General features: G+C 45.0%; 1 long non-coding RNA gene across 1 annotated transcript; it reads left to right on the top strand.

The window, feature by feature from the left end:
- Positions 1-206: 206 nt before the first annotated feature.
- LOC142055831 (uncharacterized) lies at positions 207-24,818 on the top strand. Its single transcript, XR_012660078.1, has 3 exons — positions 207-469; positions 19,491-19,623; positions 23,357-24,818. It is a non-coding gene; the product is annotated as an uncharacterized LOC142055831 (long non-coding RNA).
- Positions 24,819-27,958: the final 3,140 nt, after the last annotated feature.

Raw genomic sequence — 27,958 nt, 5'->3', positions numbered from 1 at the left:
CTTTAAGATGTCGTCATTTTCTTTGAGCTAGACATGTTTGCTATCTTTACTGGATTAAACATGCGTGAACACGCACAGAGTGAGCTGCTGAGCTCCTTAAAGAAAGAAGTGTATCCCCTGGAGTTCAGGCAGCTCTTCCTTTAACCCACGCCAGGCAGCTGGGGGAGGTAACAGCAATCAGGGGCTGGGCTGGGCTGGGCAAGGTCGGAAGTGCAAGTGTTTCTCCTCTGCAGAAGGTCAGGCTAGAAAAAAGGCATATTACAAAAATCTAAGCAATGTGGACAGGAAAAACACCTGGCAAAAGAAGGCCTGGCAGAATTAGCTATGGAGTGAGGACTTGCAGCAGAGAGTGATGGTGGCTTTTATCGGTGCTGGCGGGTGCAGGAGGTGTTAGCAGCCTTGCAGGCAGCCTATCTAGGTCAGTGCATCCATGCATGTGCAACGGCTCTGGCCTCGCTCCCAGCGAAAGGTAAGACCCAAGCGAGCGTCTCCTGCTGACTGCACCTTTCCCCAGCTCAGGGCCAGAGCTGTAGAGCATCCTGGACTGATCTGGGGTGCAGGGGCTGGTGGAGGGGTATAACTGCTGCTTGGGCTGGGCGCAGCTGTAGGGACTGAGGGTGGTGCTGGGGAGCAAGAAAAGAGCAAGAGAGAAATCAAAGGGCTGTGCTGGGGGCAAGTGTAACTCAGGACATCAGTTTTCTTTTTAGGCTCTCATGAGTGCTCTTCGGAGACCTAGAGAAAAAGACTGAACTTCCCTGGGACTAGAGGATGAGTTTCCTATCTGAGGGGAAATAACAAAGCAAGGATAAACCCCTTGTTACAAAAATAGCCAAATATATTCCTTTGATCTAGCTGGTTTTAAACCTCATCCATATGTTTATTAGCCTCTTCTTATCTGAGCCACGTGCCTTCTTGCAGCTGCATTTCCCTTATCACACAGCAGTGGAAAAGGCTCAAAACGCCTAAACCCCATGTCACTCTTTCAAATGCTTCATAAAATCCCAGCTGTCACCCATATCACTGCTGTAAGTCCTCCTTACTTTTCACTTGATTTCCCACTCCTTTCTCCTCTCAGTCTTACCTTCACCCTTGCCCTCTCTCTCCCCTGACCACTGTCCCCTTCTGGGGACCCCCGTGGCTCTTGTTTCCTCTCTCCCTGCTCAGGAGGGGGTACAGGACCTGAGCACACCAGATAAGCATGAGCTGTGGGCAGGACCACCCTCTTGTTTCCTGGAGAAAGTGTATGTCTCTCGGCCCAAGATGCTTGGTCTGTGACAGCATCCTGGCTGAGGATGTCCTCTCAAGGGAAAGCACCAAGGCCAGCCTCTGGTGCTGCTCCTGGGGGTCCAACACAGGGCACAATGGCAAAGTCCACTTGGCACATGGGTTTGAGCCTTTTTGGAGGTGCCCTGTACAGGAGTGCGGTCTGGGGACCAGTAGTTGCAATTACAGGCCTCCATTTGCCTGTAGCCTTTCCATCAAGTCGAATTTTTTTTTCTCTCCCATACTTTCTTCATGGGTGAATTAACAGAGTGATCCACTGGCCTAAGGGGAGGCTGATCATTGCCTGCACCCCAGGAGTTCTCTGTATTGCTGCAGTTTCCTTTCTGGTCTGCTAAGTAGGGAAAGCATTTGACAGGGAATAACATGGAGAGGAGCATTCGGGTGTGGGAAGAGGATAAGGGCACAGGCACAAGACAAACTGACATAAGCCTGTGTACTGCTTTACTGAGGGGAAACAACCCCAGGAAGTGTCCGGTTTTGGCAAGTCCCTCAGCCTTCCCTGAGCAGGATAGTAATGAAGGAAAGCAAGCGGGACAGGGTACGGCCAGAACATGAGGGGGTTGCTGGAGCATGGACATCGCCCTCGTGGCTGTGCTCAGCCAAGGGCTGCTTGTGCTGGTTTTGGCTGAGAAGGGGTTAATTCTCCTCACTGTGGGGGTCAGCTACCTTTCCAGCTTCCCGCGCTCTGCCGCGTGGCGTGGCAGGGGGGGCTGGGAGGGGCAGGGCCATGGTGGGGGCGGCTGACCCCGACTGGCCAATGGCAGGTTCATTCCATACCACGTGACACCATGACCAGTATATTGAGGGGGGGCAGTGGCAGCGCGCAGGCGGCGCGGCGTCGGGTCGGCGGGCGGTGAGCGGCTGCGGCGCGTGCGGTTTGTTCCGGCGGTTCGTTCCCCCTCTCCCCTCCCTTCCCCCCTCCCTCGGGGCTTTGCGCCTCTCGTTGTTCTCCTTTACATTGCATTTCTACTGTTGTTTCTTTTAATTTTCATTATTAAACTGTTCTTATCCCAACCCACGAGCGTTACCCTTCTGATTCTCTCCCCCATCTACCGGTGGGGGAGTGAGCGAGCGGCTGTGTGGGGCTGAGCTGCCGCTAAACCACGACAGTCTTTTTGGCGCCCAACGTGGGGCTCGAGGGTTGGAGATAACAGCTGCTGGTCACAGCACCATGTTGTCCTTTTTGCAGTTGGTGTTAAAAATCGGTGTTGGTTGTTTGAGTCTGCTGTGTTCTGCTGTGATTAGTAATGTTTTGCCTACGAGATTTGTTATACAAACACTCGTTTTCAGCTTTATCTGGTATTTGGGGTTTTTGCTGAAACCGTTACTGTACTTCGGATACCACCTTGTTGAGGCAATTAGCAATTATACCTCCTCCTCTGAGAGATTTTATATGGAGGAAATACAGAATAATACCTTTGCAACTTTGTTCTATGATGTCTGTGCCTTTGTTACAACAACGTTTTTGTATCTTGAACGTCCTTGGGTGGTTAAGGTGCAGTCATTGTTAGTTTTTGGGCATGTTGTTTTGGTTTTGACTAAGCAACTTAAGAATATCACCCAGAAATCTGCCCCGAGGCTTGATAGTTACGAGTGGCAGGGCATGTGGGATAGCATGGGCAAATACCTAGGGCAGTGGGCACCCCCAGTGTTTTGGAGTTTCACCCCCGAGCAAGTGCAGAATCCTAAAAAACTAGTAGAATATTTGGAGAAAGTATGTTGTTACGCTGGGAACTCCAGAGAGACACAGATAACTGCAACGTGCTGGGGTCTGGCCCATGCATACCGAGCCCTGCTCAACAGTATTCAGTGCCCCCAGGGGGAAGAGAATGTCTCTGGATTGAAATGCAAAGTGACTGGCACTGTAGACAATCCAGCCCTGACAACAGGCACTGCAGCCACTCAAACCCCCACAACAAGTACCGGAGCTAGCTCAGAAAATAAACCCGTACCAGTATCAGTTGCCCCCATACACAAGACGAAATACTGGAAGCGGACATCAACTCGTTTAGAACGGGATGATGAGGAACCAGGGCCATCGCGGGGAGAGGAGGGAGAAGTAATAAATGAAATAGAGACCACCCGATCCCTGTCCTTAAGCGAGTTGCGAGATATGCGAAAAGATTATAGCCGTCGTTCAGGTGAGCACATTGCCACCTGGCTGCTCCGATGCTGGGATAATGGGGCCAGTAGCCTGGAACTAGAGGGAAAAGAAGCCAAACAATTGGGATCCCTTTCTGGGGAAGGGGGCGTTGACAAAGCAATTGGAAAAAAACCACAAGCCCTCAGCCTCTGGAGGCGACTCCTGTCTGGAGTGAAGGAAAGGTATCCCTTTAAAGAAGATGTTACATATCGCCCAGGAAAATGGACAACTATGGAGAAAGGCATCCAGTATCTCAGGGAATTAGCTGTGTTTGAGGTGATTTATGGTGACCTGGATGATCAACGGTCATCCAAAGATCCAGATGAAGCCGAGTGCACACGACCCATGTGGCGGAAGTTTGTACGGAGCGCACCATCTTCGCATGCAAACTCATTGGCAGTGATGTCCTGGAAAGATGACGAGACACCAACGGTGGCAGAGGTGATAGATAGACTCCGGGATTATGACACAAATATCTCTTCCTCGCTTGTCTCTGCTGTGGAGAAACTATCCCAAGAGGTCCAGCAACTCAAAGAAGATCTGTCCTACTCCCCACCTCGACAGAGCAGTGTCTCAGCTGTTAGGAATAAGCGTCCTTTGGCTCAAAGAAGGGGATACACACCACGGGCCACCCTATGGTTCTACCTGCGTGACCACGGAGAGGACATGATGAGGTGGGATGGCAAGCCTACTTCGACCCTACAGGCACGAGTACATGAACTGCAAGGAAGAACAGTCACTCAGGGAGGCTCTTCCAGGAAAGCTGCTGCTCCAGTGTCCAGCGAGCAAGTCCCCAGACAGAGGAGTAGAAGCGCAGATTTTATTTCTAAGTGTAATAGAGGGACTCCTGATTCACATTTACAGGAAGTGAGTTGTGACTGCCATGATCAGGACTAGAGGGGCCCTGCCTCCAGCCGGGTGGAGGAAAGGGATAACCGGGCTTACTGGACTGTGTGGATCCGATGGCCTGGCACGTCCGACCCACAGGAGTATAAAGCTTTAGTGGACACCGGCGCACAGTGCACCTTAATGCCATCAAACTATATAGGGGCAGAACCCATCAGCATTGCTGGAGTGACAGGGGGATCTCAAGAGCTAACTGTATTGGAGGCCGAAGTGAGCCTCACTGGGAATGAGTGGCAGAAGCACCCCATTGTGACTGGCCCAGAGGCTCCGTGCATCCTTGGTATAGACTACCTCAGGAGAGGGTATTTCAAGGACCCAAAAGGTTACAAGTGGGCTTTTGGTGTAGCTGCCTTGGAGACGGAGGAAACTGAACAGCTGTCTACCTTGCCCGGTCTCTCAAAGGACCCTTCTGTGGTGGGGTTGCTGAAGGTCAAAGAACAACAGGTGCCAATCGCCACCACAACAGTGCACCGGCGGCAATATCGCACCAACAGAGACTCTCTGATCCCCATCCATAAACTCATTCACCAACTGAGGAGCCAAGGAGTCATCAGTAAGACCCACTCACCCTTTAACAGTCCCATATGGCCAGTCCGGAAGTCTAATGGAGAGTGGAGACTAACAGTAGACTATCGTGGCCTGAATGAAGTCACTCCACCGTTGAGTGCTGCTGTGCCAGACATGCTAGAACTTCAATACGAACTGGAGTCAAAGGCGGCCAAGTGGTATGCCACAATTGATATTGCTAATGCATTCTTCTCAATCCCTCTGGCAGCAGAGTGCAGGCCACAGTTTGCTTTCACATGGAGGGGCGTCCAGTACACCTGGAATCGACTGCCCCAGGGGTGGAAACACAGTCCTACCATTTGCCATGGACTGATTCAGACTGTACTGGAACAGGGAGAAGCTCCAGAACACCTTCAATACATTGATGACATCATTGTGTGGGGCAGCACAGCAGAAGAAGTTTTTGAGAAAGGTGAGAAAATAGTCCAAATCCTTCTGAAAGCTGGTTTTGCTATAAAACAAAGTAAGGTGAAGGGACCTGCACGAGAAATCCAGTTCTTAGGAATTAAATGGCAAGACGGTCGTCGTCAGATTCCAATGGATGTGATCAACAAAATAGCAGCCATGTCTCCACCAACTAGCAAAAAGGAAACACAAGCTTTCTTGGGCGTTGTGGGTTTTTGGAGAATGCATATTCCAAATTACAGTCTGATCGTGAGCCCTCTCTATCAAGTGACCCGGAAAAAGAATGATTTCAAATGGGGCCCTGAGCAACGACAAGCCTTTGAACAGATTAAACGAGAAATAGTCCATGCAGTAGCTCTTGGGCCAGTCCGGGCAGGACAAGATGTAAAAAATGTGCTCTACACTGCAGCCGGGGAGAATGGCCCTACCTGGAGTCTCTGGCAGAAAGCACCTGGGGAGACCCGGGGTCGACCCCTAGGGTTTTGGAGTCGGGGATACAGAGGGTCTGAAGCCCGCTATACTGCAACTGAAAAAGAGATATTGGCAGCATATGAAGGGGTTCGAGCTGCTTCAGAAGTGGTTGGTACTGAAGCACAGTTGCTCCTGGCACCCCGACTGCCAGTGCTGGGCTGGATGTTCAAAGGAAACATCCCCTCTACACACCATGCAACTGATGCTACGTGGAGTAAATGGGTTGCACTGATCACCCAGCGGGCTCGAGTAGGAAACCCCAGTCGCCCAGGAATCTTGGAAGTGATTATGGACTGGCCAGAAGGCAAAGATTTTGGATTATCACCAGAGGAGGAGGTGACACGTGCTGAAGAAGCCCCACTGTATAACAAACTGCCAGAAGATGAGAAGCAATATGCCCTGTTCACTGATGGGTCCTGTTGCCTTGTGGGAAAGCACCGGAGATGGAAGGCTGCTGTATGGAGTCCTACACGACAAGTAGCAGAAACTGCTGAAGGAGAAGGTGAATCGAGCCAGTTTGCAGAGGTAAAGGCCATCCAGCTGGCCTTAGACATCGCTGAACGGGAAAAGTGGCCAGTGCTCTATCTCTATACTGACTCCTGGATGGTGGCAAATGCCTTGTGGGGCTGGCTGCAGCAATGGAAGCAAAGCAACTGGCAGCGCAGAGGCAAACCCATCTGGGCTGCCACATTGTGGCAAGATATTGCTGCCCGGGTAGAGAAACTGGTTGTAAAGGTACGGCATGTGGATGCTCACGTCCCCAAGAGTCGGGCCACTGAAGAACATCGAAACAACCAGCAGGTAGATCGGGCTGCCAAGATTGAAGTGGCTGAGGTGGATCTGGACTGGCAGCATAAGGGTGAACTATTTCTAGCTCGGTGGGCCCATGACACCTCAGGCCATCAAGGGAGAGATGCAACATACAGGTGGGCTCGTGATCGAGGGGTGGACTTGACCATGGATATTATTGCACAGGTTATCCACGAATGTGACACATGCGCTGCAATCAAGCAAGCGAAGCGGGTAAAGCCTCTGTGGTATGGGGGACGATGGCTGAAATATAAATATGGGGAGGCCTGGCAAATTGACTATATCACACTCCCACAGACCCGCCAAGGCAAGCGCCATGTGCTTACAATGGTAGAAACAACGACTGGCTGGCTGGAAACATATCCTGTCCCCCACGCCACTGCCCGGAACACTATCCTGGGTCTTGAGAAACAAGTCCTGTGGCGACATGGCACCCCAGAGAGGATTGAGTCAGACAATGGGACTCATTTCCGAAATAGCCTCATAGACACCTGGGCCAAAGAGCACGGCATTGAGTGGGTGTATCACATCCCCTATCACGCACCAGCCTCTGGGAAAATTGAAAGGTACAATGGACTGTTAAAAACCACACTGAGAGCAATGGGGGGTGGGACATTCAAGCACTGGGATACACATTTAGCAAAAGCCACGTGGTTAGTCAACACGAGGGGATCTGCCAACCGAGCTGGCCCTGCCCAGTCAGAAATCCTACATACTGTGGAAGGGGATAGAGTCCCTGTAGTGCACACAAAAAGTATGCTGGGCAAAACAGTCTGGGTTCTTCCTGCCTCTGGCAAAGGCAAACCCATTCGTGGGATTGTTTTTGCTCGAGGACCTGGGTGCACTTGGTGGGTGATGCGGGAGGATGGAGAAATCCGATGTGTGCCTCAAGGGGATTTGATTTTGGGTGAAAACAGTCAATGAACTGAATGGCACAATGTGAACTGCTATATAATATTGTGTGTCACCTCTGTGTTGTATCAATGATATCAGAGTACGAGCCTCCCAACCCATGGAAGATCAACTATGAAACAAGCCGTGCAGCAGTGATGGAACGATGACTGACTCGGTATGCAGCAACCCAACGCCACACACCATCTCTCCCACCCGGAAAGACTGATACAACAGATGGAGCCCAGAGTCATGGACTGCGTGAACTCAATGGACATTTTAATGGACATTTTACAGGGAAGATCCATGAACTAAGGGAATGATGTCTGTGTATTATGTTAAAGGATGGGAAGGGGAGGGGTGGTGGTTGGTACGGTTGTATTGCATCATATGGGACCTGGGCATGGTGTAAGTGGTATGGAATAAGGGGTGGAGAATGTGCTGGTTTTGGCTGAGAAGGGGTTAATTCTCCTCACTGTGGGGGTCAGCTACCTTTCCAGCTTCCCGCGCTCTGCCGCGTGGCGTGGCAGGGGGGGCTGGGAGGGGCAGGGCCATGGTGGGGGCGGCTGACCCCGACTGGCCAATGGCAGGTTCATTCCATACCACGTGACACCATGACCAGTATATTGAGGGGGGGCAGTGGCAGCGCGCAGGCGGCGCGGCGTCGGGTCGGCGGGCGGTGAGCGGCTGCGGCGCGTGCGGTTTGTTCCGGCGGTTCGTTCCCCCTCTCCCCTCCCTTCCCCCCTCCCTCGGGGCTTTGCGCCTCTCGTTGTTCTCCTTTACATTGCATTTCTACTGTTGTTTCTTTTAATTTTCATTATTAAACTGTTCTTATCCCAACCCACGAGCATTACCCTTCTGATTCTCTCCCCCATCTACCGGTGGGGGAGTGAGCGAGCGGCTGTGTGGGGCTGAGCTGCCGCTAAACCACGACACTGCTACAGGGGCCAATGCATCAGAAGAGTGTAAACAGGCTTAGACCAATAGTCTGCAATAACACGAACTACTTTTAAACACCTCTTCTTGCACTAAATCTGTATTTTCTGTATTTATTTTCATTTTAATGAAGCTGGCTGTATCTTAGGAAGATTGATTAGGATCACTGTTGTTAAAGTGCCGTGCAGTCCATCTTCCATTCCCTTCTCCCCTGGCACCCTCTGGACGCCTCTGACAAGGGAAGTGGGGCCAGATGCACATGGTATGGTTATAAAAACAGATTAATTGTCCGGCTCTAGGCTGTGTTGATCAGCTGCAGGGATGTTTGACAGCTAACCTACAGAGCCCCAGTCATGAGTTGTTTTACATAGCAATGCCTTTTCACACCTTTTCCTTTCCCAAATAAATGACCTGCCTTTATTTAGTCTTTTCCCATGGGCCCCAGCTTTGCCGATTTGGCCTCAGTGACAGCCAATAAACCAGCATCCCCTTATCTATTGAGGTTTCACCTAAAGGAGGTTCCCAGTGCTCCTGTTTCACTCTCTGAAACACCTGGTAGTTTTTTTCCAGTTCCTGTTTGATTAGTGCAGTCCCAGGTGTGGCTGGCCAGCTGCTTTCCCCGTTCCATCCTTTGCAATGCTTGGCTCTCTTCCACATTGTTTTCCTATTAGTTCAGCCTTAGGGCTAGCCACCTGTAGGCAGACTTTAACAGCTGATAATTCTTTCTAAAGTCTGCAGAGTATAAACCCTTTATGGCTGTATTCAGGTTTGTTACTTTCAAAAATTTTGCTTTCCATTCTCTGTTCTACCAAAAAGTAAGGCTGAATGAAAGAACACATCCAGAGGAGGGCAACACAGCTGGGGAAGGGCTGGAAGGGATGTCCTATGAGGAGAGGAGCAGCTGAGGACTTTGGGCTTGTCTAGTTTGGAGAGGAGGAGGCCGGGGGTGACCTCATTGCTCTCTGCAGCTCCCTGAGGAGGGCACGTGGAGAGGGAGGTGCTGAGCTCTTCTCCCTGGGATCCAGTGACAGGACACCATGGGAATGGTTCAAAGCTTTGCCAGGGGAGGTTTAGACTGGACATTAGGAAGCATTCCTTTACGGAGAGGGTGGTCAAACCCTGGGACTGGCTTCCTAGAGAGGTGGTCGATGCCCCAGGGCTGTCAGTGTTTAAGAGGCATTTGGACGATGCTCTTAACAACGTGCTTTAACTTTTGGTGAGCCCTGAATTGGTCAGGACTAGATGATTGTTGTAGATCCCCTCCAACTGAAAAAGTCTATTCTAAAGGAAAAAAAGGCAAAGAAATACTGATCTGAATCCTCTGAATTTCATGTGTATAATGCCAGTCTCTCCCAAGCTGTTCAACTGGCATGAACAGTACACCTAGCTTCAAGGTTTCACATATTCATAATTTTTTTTTGGCTAAAAAATACTTGTCTTCAAACCCAGATCAGACTTCATAATAAATATTTGGTGTTCATTGGAAAGACCTTGCTTATTCCAGGCACCATCAGCTGTAAGTTTTCATCGTGTCAGTGGTTGGGCTATTGGATTTTTGTGCCCTGTGTGGCCTCACTTGCTCTCTGTGCCCTGCGTTTGCTGTGGGACTATTTGTACCTCGCCTTGTAAGAGAGATCACTGGGGCTCTCAGGTGCTTTTTGCAGCAGAATCAAGCATTTTGATTTTTGATTTTGGAGGCAGTGAGAAACCATTCTCTCATGAGTTTCTGCCAGACTGTACCAACATGAAATGTTGATTTACTTTCTAATGTGTTTGGGCCCAAGTGTTGCACGAAGCGTTGGCAGAGCCAGGGTGAGGTCCTGCAGGAGCATCCGGCGGAGCAGGAGCCTTCAAACGCTGAGTATACGGGCAAGGGAAGCAGGAGAGATGAAGGGTGGGGCAGGATGAGGCACGAAGGGAAGAAAGACTAGAGACAGGGACCGTGCCAAAAGGGGCCACAAAGGAGGTGTGTGACACCTATAGAAGGCGCATTGATTTGACATTTTGTAACTGATAGGGAAAGACTTTCATTCTCTACAATTTACTGTTGCCAGTGACAGGTTCTGGAAGAAAAAATCCATAAATCTTGTTGCTTTTCTTAGTGGGAAGATGCAGTTTTGAGGGGGAAATCTCATAAAACCTGTGTTCTAAGCCTCTGTAGGAGGGAGCTCTCGGCAATGAAGCACTGACATCAGGCAAGCGGCTGCCTCCACGCCCTGATCTCCCTACTGAATCACTGCTTTGAGACTGTGCCTGCTGTTAGGAACTAAGAGGGGCCTCATTTTAGACTTACCGGGCATAGCCACTTAGTAAATGTATTTGTTCCTGTGAGCCATAAACAGAACCAGAAATAAAAAGCTTTGACTGCATGCGTGGGCCGTAACTAGTGAGCATCCAGTCACCTGGCTCCTTCCCTGGGTAGACATATTGCAAAGCCTGCTTGAATCTCCTTCACCCATCGCATTAGCCATACTGGTTTGTTTGTACAAAGGCCGACACACATAATTCTGTTGTGCTGACAACACCTTTAATTTATACCCACTATTTTCTGATGTAAGACTTACAAAAGCACTTAACACTCAAACACACAACTTTTAAACAGCTAGGAACTGGGCTGTGAAGCTAGGGGTTGGGCCTGGATGATGTGGCACTGGGCTATGAGAGGGCTGGCTCTCGCTTGTGTAATGCAAAAACTGCAATCCTTTGTGCTACTAGTTTGCCTAGAACATCTGAATTAGTTCAAGTGTCACCATGTCACCAACACATCTGTTGTTATGGAACTATATAATGATCAGATATTACACATTTGTATAAGTGCTCTAAAAGGGGAAACCCTACCTGTCTGAAGCTGACCATGCAATGAATGGTCAACATTTAAGTTTCTTTTGATCCTCCAGCTGTAAAAGAGAGTGAAAGTCCCCCAACATAAGATTGCTCTGATAGTAAATGTACACCTATTTATTATGTATTTCAGATATTATAGTGTGAGTGTGCAGAAAAGTGCACGTGAAGGGTCAATAGAACAGAAATACCATGTGGTTAGACAAGACAATGTAGGTGAGATAAAACACTGAATAGCTGTATTAAGCGAGCTCCTGCTTAGTTCAGTGTCCAGATGGGTCCTGCAGAGAAAAGCAAAGCAAAAGGATCCTGTAATCCAATATATTGTTTGAACAAATGGCCTCAGTAGCAGCATCTCCTAGCATCCGAATAGTTCAGCCAGTATTAGAAGACCATTAGCGTCATAGGGTGTGTTTTATTATACTCATAATCCAAGAAAAGGGAAGAAGAAAAGAGATTTGTCACAAGCGTGTTTGTTAGAAATGCTCTACAAAGGTAAATGGCTGACATGCCAGAAGGTGGTCTGTCTTAAATTTATGGCGCTCTTCCTAGGACTGTAGGACTAACTAGTGTCTGCACTGCCATGCCGTGCAGTATGCTACATGTTGGGCATGATGGTTAAAAGGAAGGGTGAAAATGGCAGTGATACAGCTGAACAGCATTTTGGAAACTGCTTTCGGTGTGGGAAAGCATATCATTTGAATGACAGGACCTGATCAACAGAAGGGGTAGGGGAAGAGGCGAGGAAAACTTGGGTGTGGGACTGGTTTATCTGTTAATCGTTCACCTCCTCTGTACGGTCAGCATCACACAAAGCGGACTCTCTCTTACAATGGGTCATCATCACAGGCCCCCCATCCTTCCACTGCTCAGGTCATGTATCTTAGGGCTCCTTTTCAGTTTTAACAGGATTTTGCATTCAGTTGGACCTGCTAGCAGATATTTCCATCCTTTAGTCACAGCTAAGAGACTGTCACTCTGAGGGTGAGGATTTCTGGCACACACAAACCCACCACCACCACCTGTTGCTTATAGACAGGCTGAGCAGCCTTCTTTTTCTTTTTCTGGAAGAGCATTGCTCATAGTCTGTGGAATATGGAAGTACTGTAAGGCAGTAGATTTGATGGAGACCAGTGGAAGTCATATATTATCTTTACTTGTTTTCTGCCTTACTTTATCATCATAGTTGAGGTGCATCTACTTAATAAGTGCACAAATGTTCTCTTACTGAGGAAAAAATAATGGAGGTGAAAACATACAGCTGATGTAAAAAGCTGGAAATAAATAACCAGAAACTGTTCTCACGCATATCTAGTGTATAAAAGTGGCGTGCGAAAACAGGATTTATAAATCCCATTAGCTCTGGAAAGGAAGATCTTCTGGGATTGCAGTTTCCATTGCAAACTTCATTAGATATATATTGCATATACAAGTTTTCAAGTCACTCAAGTGAGAAAGTAGCCTGGGGTTCAAAAGCTGCAGACCACTTGTGGTTTTCAGAAGCCTAAATTAGCTGTTGAGTGCCTAATGAAGATTTTAAATAACAAACTCTGATAGCAAGTTGTTCTGTATAATATGTGGAAACTCTCTCATAAGTCTCCCCTCCACTGATATAGAAAATGAAATCCAGTAAAAATTGCATGCAGATATAAAGTCATAACATGCTGGGATATCATCTTCAGTTTGACCTAAATCTGGATCTATTAATGTGTTGAAATTTCTTTTTTCCTAATATATGCTCTCTAAGCTAAAAAGGAAAAAGAAAAAGGGCATCTAGTGAGCCACTGACTGGTGAAAGGCACTTTGCACAGGGTGTAATGTTATCTGTGGTAATTACTGAAAAATTGAAAGGGGAGGCTTGGGGCACCCCCGGCTCAGTGATGGGACTTACTGCCAGGGAGTCTGCAAGGGTTCCCAAGGCAGGGGAAGGACCTAGATAAGCAGCTCCTTTATATGCAGCAAGGTTCTGCATTATAATGGGCAATTTAAAGTCCAAAGACATGTACCATAGGGCTGACCCTGCCAGTGGCAAAATACCTGTCAAGTCTCTAAACACGATTTTTCCAAACAACGTATTGCCACTGGTTTAGGATTATTCTGTGTCTGCTAGATAAAATTATCTCTAAAAAAGGTCTGTACTTGAACGATTAATTCCGACAGCTACCTAAGAGTAAGGCATGATCACAGTACGGCTTCATGGAGGAGAAGAATGTGGTCCAGGAACAAATAAGAAGAGTTGAGGGGTAGTGCTCAAAAGGCAAACGTGTTTCAGGGAAACTGAGTGGGGAGGATTATGTCACAAAATATCTATGTGGATAAAGATTTTAAAAATAATTCCTTTGGTATCTAAAAAGTGTAGTTATTTCGGATTTATGTTATGCCTACAAGTACATGTCTAACATATATTAATATACCTATTAACATACCTCTTAACATACATATTTTATATAAGTGTATGAATATGTATGTCGTTGCTATTTTTTGCTTCCATTTCAAAGACATTTGCATAATGGAAGTATGAACAGAGGGGAGTATTTAGTCAAGATATTAAACTGACAGGTACAGGTATGGACCTGTCTTGAATTCTGTAAACAATATTTAATTTCAAAACACCCAACGACAGTCTATGGTCAATCAATATTAATGACAAAGAGAGGGATCGGAATTTAATTAATGTATTTGTATTTTGCCTCCGGAGCAAAAGGGAATCACGCAGTACGCTGCTCTGATGTGCGCTGTAGCACTATTCAAATACCTACTTGTGGCAATAAAGAATCTGCCCGGCACCGTGTCAAAGGATATATAAGCAGGGGACTATCACATGAGCAGAAAGAGTACGTGGTTTCTGTACAGGGTAGTCATACCACCCCTGCAGGAATGTAACGACCTGCTCTCGGGGTAATACTCTTTCTTAGCATGCTTTGTGCAAAAGGACTCAAGACAGATTTTTAAATGGGAGAAGGATGTAAAATTTAATCTATTCACTTACTGCAGTTGAAGGTTAAGAGGTGACTTGATCGTGGTCCACATGTATATGAGTAAGAGAAGGATTTGAACGTTTAGGGAGAAATGCACAAAAAAGGAAATCTTTGGTGCTTTAATGATAAACCATCACACCTCTGTATTCCCTGATCAGTTTGAATTCAGAGAACTTCTACAACTTAGCCTGTAATCTACTGATACAGACGTGAAGCAATTCTGAAATCCTCTTCTTATCTCATGATTGTTCAAAGAAATATTAAGCTGTTAAACTAAAGACATCATGAATTAGGTAAACAGAAGCATCCAAGTATAAAAATGATTTATCTGAGCAGGTTAGAGTCTCTGAAGACCACGCTTTAATTCTTGGTCTTGTTCAAACACCATAAATCAGGTTCAGTTCTGGCCAAAGCTAAGCTGTCATCCCCCTGGCCGAAGTGTTTCCCTGTACTCTTAAAAGCTCTGTTTCAGGGATTTATGAGAAATATCTGTGGCAGGGGGAAATGCTGGTGTAGAAAAGGTGCAAGTAAATTTGTAAGCGCCATCAACAAGTAGGATTTTCAGAAATCTCTTTGGGTCACTAAGAACTCTTGTTTAAAGTCTGTTTCAGAGTTGCATAGGAGAATGAACAACACACGGATGAAAATCTGTATTTTTTTATTGTCCTCTTCTGTGGTGACCTGTCAAGTCTTGCTCCGTGGAGAACCAATGTTTGCAGTGTGGAGCAAAGAAAGAAATTAGGGTAAAGTAAGAAAAGCATACTATTAGGAAACATTCTTTTTCAACACTCTGGTACTATTTTCTGTCCAATTCTTTAAATAAATTCTTACAGGGCTGTGGAAGGAAGAAGTAGTGTTCACAGCTACACTCTGCTGTGCTGCGTGAAGAAACATTCTGGTAAATGAAGGATTATTCTCCATGATGGCGGTGAAATAATAGCAGGTTGGTCCGTGAGCAAACTGGATGACCGGTGATGGATTTGGCTGAGCCCCGGCTGCCCTGGCTGTGCAGCAGGAGCCACAACAACGTGGAGAAAGCAAGGAAGGGGAGGCATTGTAGGAAATACTCCCCTGGCGACTACTGAAACTATGACAGAGCAAGACAGGTAACTCAGCAGTGCTCTGAAAGAAAAGCAAGATCCTGCGAGTTAAGGAGGCCTCAAATGTTTATTTACTGTAAACACATACTTGCCCAGGACTGGGCTCCCTCCGCAGAGCGGGTCGGCAGAGACAGCTTGGAGGAGCCGGAGTAGGCTGGGTCCTTGTAAAATAATATCACCAGAGCAGTAATTAGCAAGAATCTGCAAGTGGAAGATTTTTCTGAGGAAAAGGGGGAGAAACTTGAAAGCAGTAATTAACTCAGTGAGGGAATGGATTTAAAGATCGGTCCATGTGGCCAGGCCTGCAGGCTGGCAGCTGAAGAGAAGACCCTAGAGACATGCTGGTAAATTCTGTAACATCTGGATGATGAAGTAATGCAAATGTGTTCTCCAACCGGTGTCTCATTTGTCTGGAAATGGGATTATTTATATACATTTAATTCTACCCGACACCACCAGCTTCCTACAATTCACTCTCTTTTCAGCGATCGCGATGCAAAAATCCAAGCAACTTTAAAGCCCGTAGGAGTTAATACAGGTCTGCAAAATTGCCCCCCAAATCTACCAGTATAGATCCTAAACCTGACACATACTGCACCTCAGTCAGATGCAAGGAAAATAAATCCAAGCAACTCAAAAATTGCTGTAGGCTGTTTTCATTAAAGGTAAAGTGTACATCTCTTCTGTGGCCGAGTCTGGCAGAAAGTTCTCTTGAATATAGATTTTAAGGGTCATTTTTAGGTGTTTTAGGCTCAGATTTATCATTTTGGCAGGTCTACAGCAGTCAGCATGATTATTCGTGGCCAGGATCATTTCTCTACATACATAAATGTTTTCTGAAAGAATAGAGCAGATTATCAGCCTTTTCTCATGTGAAAGTGCTAGCTATTCCTTACACATTTCAGTCTGATACATATGATCCGATGCTAATTAAGCCCCTGCTATCTGTGTTTCTGTGAAAAGTGACTCCCTGGTGCTTCTTGCTGTCTTTCATTTGCAGTTATGTGAACTCAAAAGGAATTAACTTTTTATCTTTCTTTCTTTTATGTCATACAATTTATATTCTTAACTTGCACAATGGTTATCTGCAGAATTGACATGATTGCTCTGAGAATTGCACCTAGCTTATGAAATCTACAATTGATTTAAAAATGGTGACTATGCTTACTTGCTGTGATGTTGGAGCAGGCTTGAATACCATAAACTTTGTCTAAATTTGCTGGGCATCACTGTAGAATTATTTCATTCATGGGGAGCTATGGTTTTCATTTGTAAATTTTAATGGGTTTGTGACCACCCGTGATATCAGCTTGGATCTCCTATTGAAACTAATGGGAGTTGCTTTGAGAGAATAATGGCTTACTAAGAGTACCTGTGTGCAAAGTCTTTCATGCAGCTTGCAAAGACGGCTCTGAGTTGTATGAAGACCCACAGTGCACAAATAAATACTGTTCAGATAGGGTGTTTCTGTACAAATTGGCTCTAACCCCCGCCAGAGGCAGTCATGGTTGCCCACTGTATTTCAGATCTTCAGCTTCCTTTGTCCTATTCCCGTCTCTAGCCTCAGCAGCTATAAACAGCTGTGAGAGAGTAAAATGTACCAATCTAAGCCCACCTGCATATGTGACCCTTGAACAATTTTGCAGAAGAGCTCGGGCCACACACAGAGTAATTCAACATGATGCTGTGATGTCTTGTAGAAAACCCTACCACCACTCAGTGAAATTCAGCTGCCAGGAAGCCCTATGAAGTCTTCTCATCATGTTAGATCTTACATTTCAGGACCCCGAACTGGGGGCCAGGGAGTAATTAAAAACCTTAGTGACTGGGCCCACTGATATACTTGATCAAAACCCCTTGGTAAGCCCAGCTTTGCTGTATTTTCCCCCCATCAATGCATGGCAAAATGATATCTCTGTACTTTAGCTTTGCCTCAGACTTAGTGTGTCTCTGGTAAATGTTGTGCTGCAGTTGTTGCCTGAGCTGCAAATACAGTGCTGTGCTGCTACAGGTGAGGTATTTCTCCTCTACCGAGTGCACTGATACTTTGATGCAGTGTTCAAACGTGCAATGTTATGCTAGTTGCTGTCTTCTTGCTGGTTGTATGTCTTCTGGGATGGTTTTTTTTTTGGCCAGCACCTTCATGAAGGTCAAAATTGCTTTTCTCATGCTCCCTGCAGAGCTTGCCATGGCACTGTTACAATAGCCATCTATGTGACCGCTCTCTTTGCAGTGACTATGGGCCTTTGCTTGCCAGCTCAGATTAGCTACAAACTGTTAGCAATGGGTATTTTGTGTTTGGTAGATCAAATTTCAGGTGTGCTTGTAATGTAATGGATGTATCTTGAAAGATCTGTCCCGTTTAGCCATAATGACAGCTGCACTGAACAGTCATGTATGTAAATTTGCCGCAGTAGGGCCCAAACATTATATTGACGGGATCATATGACAACAGGTACCTCCCTCCCTGCAATGTAGGTAAGTTGAGAGGTTGCTCCATAGAAAAGTGGGGTGGTCCAGGTAGGCAGGTGGTACCAGAACATCCAGAGAAGCAAAACTATTGATGCAATGAGAACTTTTGTGCCGGTGGGCGCTAAGGGACATGGTGCCAGCATTTGGTTGAGGAAACCTGGCTTAATCTCTGCTTGCCTTTCAGAACATTCACTAGGGAGAAAGACCAGTTTCAACATGGAAGGTCTCTTCTGACACCTGGGTGTAAAGGGCTTCTTATTCCCCACAGGCTGTCTTATCTCCTGCTGCCAGATGTAGCGCTCCGAGCAGACCAGACTCCGGTCTCAGCTCTGGGTGCCAGACAGCACCCTGACCAGCATTTTTAATCCCATTTGCTGCTTTAAAAATGCCAAAGAGACAGCACTGGGCATAGTCTTGAGTGGTTGGTAAGTTCAAGGAAAGCACTAAAAAAATGTCTGTTGTATATCATCTCAGGATCTACACAAGAAGGGAAAATATTTTTGAACGAAACTCACATTAGAGTATGCTTTGCACTACTGTTTACATTTTAAGTCTGAAAGAGCTTCGCTGTTGCTCTTCGGTTACATGGCAGCTCTTTTCTCCTAGGATTAGCAAACACACACTGAACAAATAACCAATGTACTGCACGAGCTTGAAGAAGTAACAACTTACATAGCACATAAGTTACTGGGAACTTTAATTCTTTGCAACAGGCTGGACCTGGTCGCCCGGTGAACCTGCACCTTCCAAAACAAAAGCTTAGTGAAAGTTAGCCAAATGTCTGCAAAGATTTCCATTAGTATTATAGATATAATATTCTGCAAGGATTCTTGTTACTGTAGCTATAAGATAAATAATATATTTTTTAAAATGTTTATCAAATGAAAGCGTTTGCAATTGAGACTAACTTTAAAATCATACGAGATTTGCTAGCCGTTTTGAACATACTGAAGTGCAAGCCATGATGTAGGTTAGATTTCTGCTCTTCCCATGAACGAATATTACTAATACATCTTTCACGAGTCATAGGCTGCAATGTATGTGGGTTTTAAAATTCTGTCCTTTGCTAGTGCATTCTTCAACGGCACAGACTTTGGACAGCCAGCTTAGTTTCAACAGCAATAAATTAGTAAAGTCGTTGTGGCCTGAAACCGTTTGGTGATTTGAAACAGACAGGATTGCCCTGCTACAACAAAAACACTTTCTTTCATGAATTTATTGTGATTACTAGAAAAAGAATATTACCAGTATTGTCATCTTGGATTCTTAATATTTTTTATTGCTTCTATTTAACAGTTCATTTTTTCTTTATATGAATTCTTTCCTCTGAATTAAATCAGAGTGACAATCACACTAACTACTTGGGTCCAAAGAAATACGTAAGGAACTGTGAGATCTAATCTGTCTGCTTAACCAGCTTTTTAGTCAGCTTTCCTATCTTCCTCTTTTCTCTTGGCCTTAAAACAAGATCATCACCTCCCATTTGCTTAAAAGACTCATTGGTCTTGGAAATGTGAAGGACTGCTCTCAGGAAAGCTAGAGAACACACAGTCTCAAAAAGGCTTAGGAGAAAGCGGTACTGGGAAAAGCTACATGTGAAAACATAATCTTTTCTTTCTGATTCAGGTTAAGGCTAATCAAGAATAAGTGTGATTGTCTTCATCTAGATACCACTTTGACTTACAGGTTATACAAACCCACCTCACCCACCCTCCGCAATATGAGTTGAAGCCCACTCAAGCCAGTGGCGGTTGGAGCAGAGCTTGCACGGATCAGGGGATCGTGGAAGAAAAAGTAGTGTCTGGCACGAGTTTGCCAGGTGAGCAGTACAGATCTCGTAGCCTGAAAATCTGTGTGCAGTTTGTAACTGCACGGCCCCCATACCTTCCCGCAAAGTACCATTTTACTAAAGACTATATTAAGGCGTCCATAGGCGACGTGACAGCATTACAGTTTCACAGTCTGTCACAAGGCCAAGGCTTCCTATATGTTGATGTTTGGCTTGCAAAAGTAATTCTATTTGAATGCATTTTTCTAGCAGCACAGAGGCTACTGATGCTGGAAAATAGCTGAAAAAATGAATTATGGGCTACCCTTAAGGGTAGTTTTAATTTTACTGCTGGTCCCATGCTCAATTAGAAAGACACTAGGTGTTGTCTGGGCAAAATAAAATAGCTGGCAGCTACAGCAGCCCCTCCATACCGCTCACATCGGTGCCTTCAAAGTGGAAATTCGTATTTTTGTGACATTAGAGAGCTCCAATCCATAAGCACCGTGGTCTTCATGTTCGTAATATTAGCCCGCTGGAACATGTGGAAGGGCAATCCTAAATACAGAGGGACCTCTGCACATTAGTACACACAGTATTTTTTCCTGTTTTAAGGAGTGCCTCGGTCAGTGTGACCGGCCTGGCTTTCTGAGAGCGCTCGGCGCTGTGGGCACTCGCACCGTTTGCAGCTCAGCACTCGGGCAGGTCAGCCCCGGGTTACACCAAGCGCAGTTCATTGGCGCGTGCAAAGAGGAACACTGGGTGATCTGTGGCACTTCACAGCTGCCTGTGGCGGAGGCAGTGACAGAAAAATTGTGTCCTGGGCAGCATTAATCTGCCTGAACCATGAGCTCATCCTTTCTGACTCATCCGCTATATGCTTCCCAGTTCCTACAACAGGCATGTGAGTTAGTTTTAGTCCTTTCCCTTGCACAGCCTTGATTTACTCTGTGAGCACCTCCATCCTGTGGTCTGAAGGAGGAAGGTCCTGTGCAGAGCGCTGCCAGTGAACACATGCCACACAATAAAGCACATATATAAGCAGAGCATGGTAAGGCTTCAAGGGCAATATTAATTCTCCCACCTTTTAATTTCCAAACACTTTCCTTTGCAACCATCTATTCTTATACACTCTCTGGTGTATAATCATTTTAAGTGCAATGTCTCACCTTCCCGTACTGAACAGCCACTGCCACATAAGTAGTCCAAAAATGAATTAAATTGTGCTTAATCAAAAAATGAAACCTGCACTGTCCAAGATATGCAAGTCAACTGCTTCGTCGAGTCTGTTTCTTGCTTGGAGGATTTACTGTGTCTCCAAATTCCTGCTGCAGCTTCAGAGAGTACCATGAAAATGGCAGTAAAATGCATCCAGGTATAATATTCTGTGCTATAGGCAGATGATTGCAATTACAATTTTAAATATCTTTCTGTCTTTATAGAGAACACATTACACTCAAAATTAAGTATTATTTTTATATGATGAAAATCAATGAAAACATGTGAAGCAAGTATGGGCTTATACACGCATGAAATAACTGAATGAGTCACACAAGACTCCTTTTGATAATGACATCTATTTTATTTTTTACTTCAGTCTGTCACAGCTCTTTAACTTCATCCTCCCTCAGATAATGCTATTTGAATAAAGGGTTGTTTTCATGAAAAGTCTTGTGACAAAGGAAGAGTTATAATAAAATGACACAGCAAACAGAAAGGCAGCATAGTCCTTTATTTTGCACGTGATGTTGGCAGTTCGAAACCATTGAGCCGGTCATATACCTTGGAACTGGCTTTTTTCATAGCTTAAAAAATCCCAGCATTTTGCTTTCTAATGCCTTAAAATAGACAGGATAGCTTAGCTTACTGTTGCCTCAGAGGCTGGTGAGAATTCACTAGATTGAGCCAAACTCAAAGCCAGATCCCAGCAGATTTCAGGAGGAAGTTGGTTGGGATGGTCACTACTTGGACAGTTGCTGGGATGCCTTTCCAAAGCATTTGCTTGACCCAACGGTCAGCTAGGATAGTCTTGAGGGGAAAAACCATAACTTTTCACAAAGTTACAACTGGACCTATAGAAGAGAAGTGCTGAAAAGCAGGAGTCTCTTGGCTGAAGCGACCAGCATTTGGTCTAAGCAGAAGTGGGGACACCGCATAAAAAGATTCTTATTGCCCACATCTACTCGGATTCATCCCATAGAAATGTGTGGAGATACTTTAACAGGTATTATTCCCACTTTGTCTTGGTTTGCACACCTAATCACAGCCCATCCTTTTGGAGACCACTGGTTTTATTTCAGGAAGTAAGGAGAATTTGACAGGTAAGATAGCGTGTATATTAAACAGCGAATGCTTAATACTCTTATGAACACTAGTAAAAGCAAGTACCAGTCTTCAAACAAAAATTGACTATTTTCTCAGGAAGAATTTTGATCTCTGCCTATTTCCCAGGATTTCATTGATCCTTAAGCTTTCTATCCACATCAGTATGAAACCAGTATTACACAGAGTCATTGTGAAGTTATCCCTTCACTTCTCCAACTTACTTTTATTATCCAAAATAAAATATAGTTATAGTGATGTTTCTTACATATAGGCACTATAGAAGGTGTGTGTTATTTTTCTTTCTTTTAGGAGATGAGAAAATGTCACCTGGATTCCAATTCGGTGAAAATGCTAAGAAGAAATGTAATTCTGCAGCCTATTTTATGGACACAAAAGTTGCTGGAGTGGGAAACTCCAAAGCCTTGGGACATACTGCTCAAACTGAACATAGAAACAGATGGACACTGTAGGCTTCAGTCTTCATAACAGTTTTCAATTTTATGTACCTGGGTTCAAATACCAGACGTATTCTTTCCTTTCCTTCTGAAGGGAAGAAAACCGTGTATTAGACTGGAATCTTGCACATTGCTAGCTTAGAAACAAGTAGTACATGGATGATTGGGCATATCTGGAAGTAATAATCTAAATCAGGGTAGAAATTATGTTTTCTGTGAGGTGATGTGTGATTGTCAGTCTTTGAACGTTATCCTGAAAACTCTAGAGGGAAAAATACTTAAACCCAGGACAAATTTAGTACAAACAAATAGTTTCAAGTTCACTTACACAGAGTTATTGCCATGGCTGCAAAACCACCCATGAAAAGATACTTGGCTCCATGTGTATGAGCCAGGACACTGACATCTGTCATATCCACAGGTGCTCCCATGCATAAAACTACTTTTTTTTTCACCTTCCCAGGTTACAGGTGCCTGACATTCATTGTGACAGTTTTTGCTTGCCCAGATTGACAGTGTTGTCAGAGCATAAGTGAAAGTATTTACAGCGTACAAAATGCAGAAAGTCATTGCACTTCTAGTGGCTCGTTTCACACGGTTGAGGATCTCTCTGTGTTCAGGCATTATTGCTTACTCTATGTGTTCAGAAACTACACCTTTCTGACTACTTTGTGTTTCTTTGCAAGTTTAATGCACTTGATTAGTAATAATGAAAAGGGGGTGTATGCTCATATTCCATTAGGCCATTTAGTAATGCTTGTTCCTAGGTTTTATGCAACAGTTTGACTGTAATTTTTCTAAGTTGGTAAAATATGTATGTTTATCTATGTATGTATCTGTTCAGGTGTATCGACCAACAGCTATGTGATACTGAAAACTGGAGATGGAGAAGAGCTCAACAGTGTTTTAGGGGGATCTAGGATATCAGAGGATTCTGCACCTTATTGGCAGACCTCCTAAACCCACCTGGCGAGCCACCTCAGCCTTTCCTCTATCTGTTTCAGATCCCTGCAGGAGCAGAAGATGGCATGACAGCCCCAGGGCCACCTGGAGAGAGGGCGTGAGGTCCCACAGCAGCGCGCAGCACATCTGCTAGAGCTCTGCTGCTCACCTTGCAGCATGCTGGATTTACCTCCTCCCAGGTAACGAGAAGAATCATGTTTTCCCTGGTGACTTCTGCACATCCTCTGTAATGTGTTTATGTGTCTCTCCTTGCCTCCCACTAGCGGACAAGCTTCTGTCCCCTGTGGCCAGCATTGCACAAAATGAGCATGTGTAACAAGAAGTCTTGGCCTGGTCTTACAGCTTTGAGATGCGTGGGAACGCTGCTGCAGAAAGCAGCTGGCAAGGCAGAAAATAAAACCCTCCAGTCACAGAATAGCTGAGGCTGGGAGGCACCTCTGGAGATCATCTAGTTCAGTTTCTCTGTTCAACCTATGTCAGCTAGGTCATGGCCAGGACCATGTCCAGATTCGGTAAAATTTTTAAGATAAAGGTCGGAATAGTCTCCAACGTCCTTTAGAATAGGTTTGTTTTGTTTTGTTTTGTTTTGTTTTAATTTTATTTTCATGGTTATAAAAAACTTCAAAATGCTGCAGGTTTTAGGGAACCCATCCTACCAGTATTCTCAGTGCCAGTCCAGAGGACCCAAACATGTACCAGCACTTGCCCTGCAAGGGCGCGGGGTGCTACATAGATTGAACTCATACACCCTGGGTAGGTAAAATGTACTGATCTTTGATATTCATAGTCCAGGTACTGGTGGGACAACCCACCTAAAAGTAGGACCATTTAGTGTACCTTTGGCCCTAAATATCTCTTAAGACAGGGAGAAAAGGCATGAAGCTCATATTTAGAAAAATAAATCTTTATTCTTTTACAATACAATAAAATAAATTGAAAGAATTAACCCTTTGCTCCACAAAGTAATTTCAGCACAATGTAGAGACTGACTCTAAAATACATTGATCCTTTCTGAAAGCGTGGAGAACCCCTTGAAAACTGTCAGTGTGACGGAACGGCATTCTGTGATTTTCTGTTGTCCGGGAAATGCAAAAGAATGTCAAAGTGTTTCTGGAAGTTCAAGCAGTTTGTATATCACGTTCATATAAAAACACATGCTCCTAAACCTCTGTACGAATGCACCTGCAAACAAGAAAAGTGACGGTCAAAACCTGCATCCTATGAAAAAGACACTTCATGGTATTCTGGAATGTATAAAATGGTTTAATTATTAACTGAAGTGATTGTTTTTTAGAAAAAACACCTTTTTTTCTTGTCATGAGACATTGCCGTACTCTACCAAATGAAAAAGACCAATCCCTCCCTGCATTCTAATAGGGGCATTTCAGAGATATGCCTCTCATACTTACTTATTTTGGGGTGGGGAGGGCTGTTTTGAAGTGCTTGTTGGCATTATGGAATTGTAAAAATGTCCTATTTTAGTAATATTAAATATCAGACAAAATTATTTTTAATTTTTGTTGTTTTTTATGAGGGAAACAACAATGTGTTTTCTGTGGTGCAGAAATAGGCTTTAAATTCCAAATATTGTAAGACTCCATAGAATTAATCCAGGAGATAAACCGACAAATTCTTCTGAATACGTTGTTGTTACTATAGAAACATGCCTAAATCCAGAACTTCATTGTGAGGTAAAAAGGGCCAATTTGTTTCATTAATCATTTGTACTCTCCCATCACTACTTGGTCGATGGGGGCCCTGGTAACCGCAACACAGAGAGTCATAGAGGTAGAAAAACATCTCCTGCCTTCTCCAGAAAAAACAGACCGACAGAGAAGGAAGTTGTTCTTCAGAGCTGGGCTTGAGGGAGCCTTTCCTTCAGCCACCAGGTTGAGCGTAACAGAAACTGACACCAAAACCAGCCTTACTCACCTTCCACCCAAAGAGAGCTACAACTTTGCAGTTATTGCTTCAAGATTAAAAACGTCAGCCTGAACCTCCAGTGAACCTGCAATGCTGGCACAGCCCTGTCTTCTGCATCCTCAGTCCAAAAGGGGTATTTTTTTATATTCAGTGCTCCTTTACCCAGTTGTTCATGAATTGGTGGGTTGCACTGCTGCAGGAAGTCACTGGGGCAAGTGGGGCAGTATGAATTTTAAAAGTGGATGGACAATATTATTTCTAAAGTTTTCTCTGTTTAGGAACACGGGCAAAGATCTAGCTAAATCCCAGGCTTTGGAGAGTATGGCTGCTTCCCTCTGCCGCTCTACCACTGCTCCCTTTTAGGTTTTAAGAGCATTGAGCATATGCTTCCACCTTGCCCTTTGTCATTTTCCCAAGAGATGTCAAAGGCAATCCTCTACAAAGGCAAAACACCTCCAAAAGCCAGAGCTGGTCCATTATTTCCCTTAGGTACCATTCTAGTGATTTTGTTTGAATACAACAGGGTATGAGTCAGGTTGTTGGCCAAACAGAGCACAAAAAAGCAGATGATGGATGTGCCCAGGGTGGCTCAGAGACCTGCAGTGTTTTTGCTTCTGTCTCCCTATGGCAGTTTCCAGAAGCAGGGTCACACCAAGATGAACATCAGTTCATGCATTGGCACCCATGGCATCCCTTGCTGGGAGCAAAGGCTGGCTTGCTGAGGTGGCAGCTGTGCTCTCTGGCAAGTGCATTCACCTGGCTGGAGTTTGTTGGATTGAGAAGTCAGGGAGGAGCTAAGAGCACCCAAAACCACACCTGTTGAACTCCCCATTAAACTCTTGACATGCTCCCTGCAAACTAGTGCAGAAAATCTGTTGTGAGGGCAGGAAAGACTCTTTTGGCACAGCTCCTTGGGGCTGAGTTAGAAAGGACAAGGCGCTTGCGATGGCCATTTCTAACCTGGGGATCTCACAGCTTTTCCAAGCACCCAGGCCTATCACCCAGCACCCCCCGCCACATTCATGACTTCAAAGATAAAAACACATCGACATGTGGCCTAGAAGACATCTGCACTGCACTCCATCCAGCTGTGTCCTCAGCCTGGCTGTGCAGGAGGCCAGGGCTTGCCACGGACCTGCTCGGGCGAGGCACATCGTCACCCCCGGTGTCACCTGCGCGTCAATGGAGAGCATGCCCTTCCAGAGAGAGGCAAACCGAGCTGCACACTCCTCTCAGCACATCATGACGAAGGTAAAAGTATGTAAAATTATGCAAAGCTGACATGATTTCAACCAGAGTTAAGCTCTCTTGGAATAACCTTTACAGGGTTTAATAAAGACTAAACCAATAGACTGCCTGAGAAACTATTTTCTTAACTATAGAAGTTAATACAGAATGCCTCCTCTATTGGGCTGTTTCAAAAATACCAATTTTAAATTATGGTTGGAAGGATGATTTAAGTTCCCCATGGATATTCAGTAGACTTTCTAAGGGGATGTGCCAGGGAGGAAACCCATTAAATTTTTTACCAGACTCTAGGAATCTCCCAAAAATTAACATTCAAACAAGAAAGTATGTGACTTTGCGTCTATTTCCTCTGAGAAGGAGCTTATTTCTAGCTCTCCCCACCTCTTAGTCCTAAAAGGTCTTTAGAAACTTACGGTCCTTTCTAGAAAAGATATTGAAAATTAGGTTTCTGCCAAAGTCATAATTAATAGTCAAGTAACCAGGCTCATATATTTGCCTCATTTTTCTGCATTTAATAAAATTTTACCATATAAATATTCTAATATTTATAATTTTAAGATAAACATTTTAATGATGGCACAGAGATATATTGATTTTTATATAAATAAAAAAAAGAAAGTGCTACCAAGTTATAACATCTGAAATAACGAAGATGAAAACGGGGGAAAAAAAAACACATTAATTTTCTTCATGGGTGGTTTCATGAAAATTACATTTCATGCAAAGTTAAATCTTGAGCCTTCTCATTTGACTTTTTTATACTTCTGGATTACAGAGCTCATTAATACTGATATTTTGCTGTTGTTTCCATGCACACAGCTATGTACCATAGTCAGTGTTCCTCTCAGGCTTTTTGTTGACAAAGTAAATAAACTACCTCTTAAAGTCTTTCAGTGTGAGGAGTTTCCTCCTGCCCCTGAATCACTTCGCAACAGTTCTTTGCACTCATTTGATTTTGCAGCGTTCTTTAAAAAAGTGGGAGCAGTGGAGCTGAATATTGACTTGCTATATCAGCCTCACCAGCCCACAGAGAAGTTCTCCTGCCTTCTGCATGCTTTACCCCAGCAGACACACCATCCTGCTTAGCAATGCAATTACAATAACAGCTCAAGTTTAGCATGTAGTAACGCACGTGGCGGTACAAGCACCGTCTTCTTCCACTTGTAGGAGCCTGGAAAGGGTTAAAAGGAACCTGCTTCCTCCTCTTGCCCAAATCGCCAGTCAGGTAAAAGGGAGCTCTCAAGGTACCGGCAGGCAGTGAGTGGAGGTGCAGGATGTTGCTCTGGAGAGCCCCCAGCGAGAGGGGTGGAGAGAGGCTGCTTGCAGGGCACGGAGGGAAGGCTGCTGCCTGTGGAAGGTAGGAGAGCAGCATGGGAGAAGGGTGCAAAAGGAGAATGGTTCATATGAGCTCTGCATGTGGGAAATGAATGTAACAAAACTTGTTGCAGGATCTTATGGAAGGGGCAAGTGAT

This window comes from Phalacrocorax aristotelis, chromosome 3, assembly GCF_949628215.1.
Source record: "Phalacrocorax aristotelis chromosome 3, bGulAri2.1, whole genome shotgun sequence".
Taxonomy (NCBI): Eukaryota; Metazoa; Chordata; class Aves; order Suliformes; family Phalacrocoracidae; genus Phalacrocorax; species Phalacrocorax aristotelis.
The sequence above is the reverse complement of the archived record's forward strand: the minus strand, read 5'-3'. Positions and strand labels throughout refer to the sequence as shown.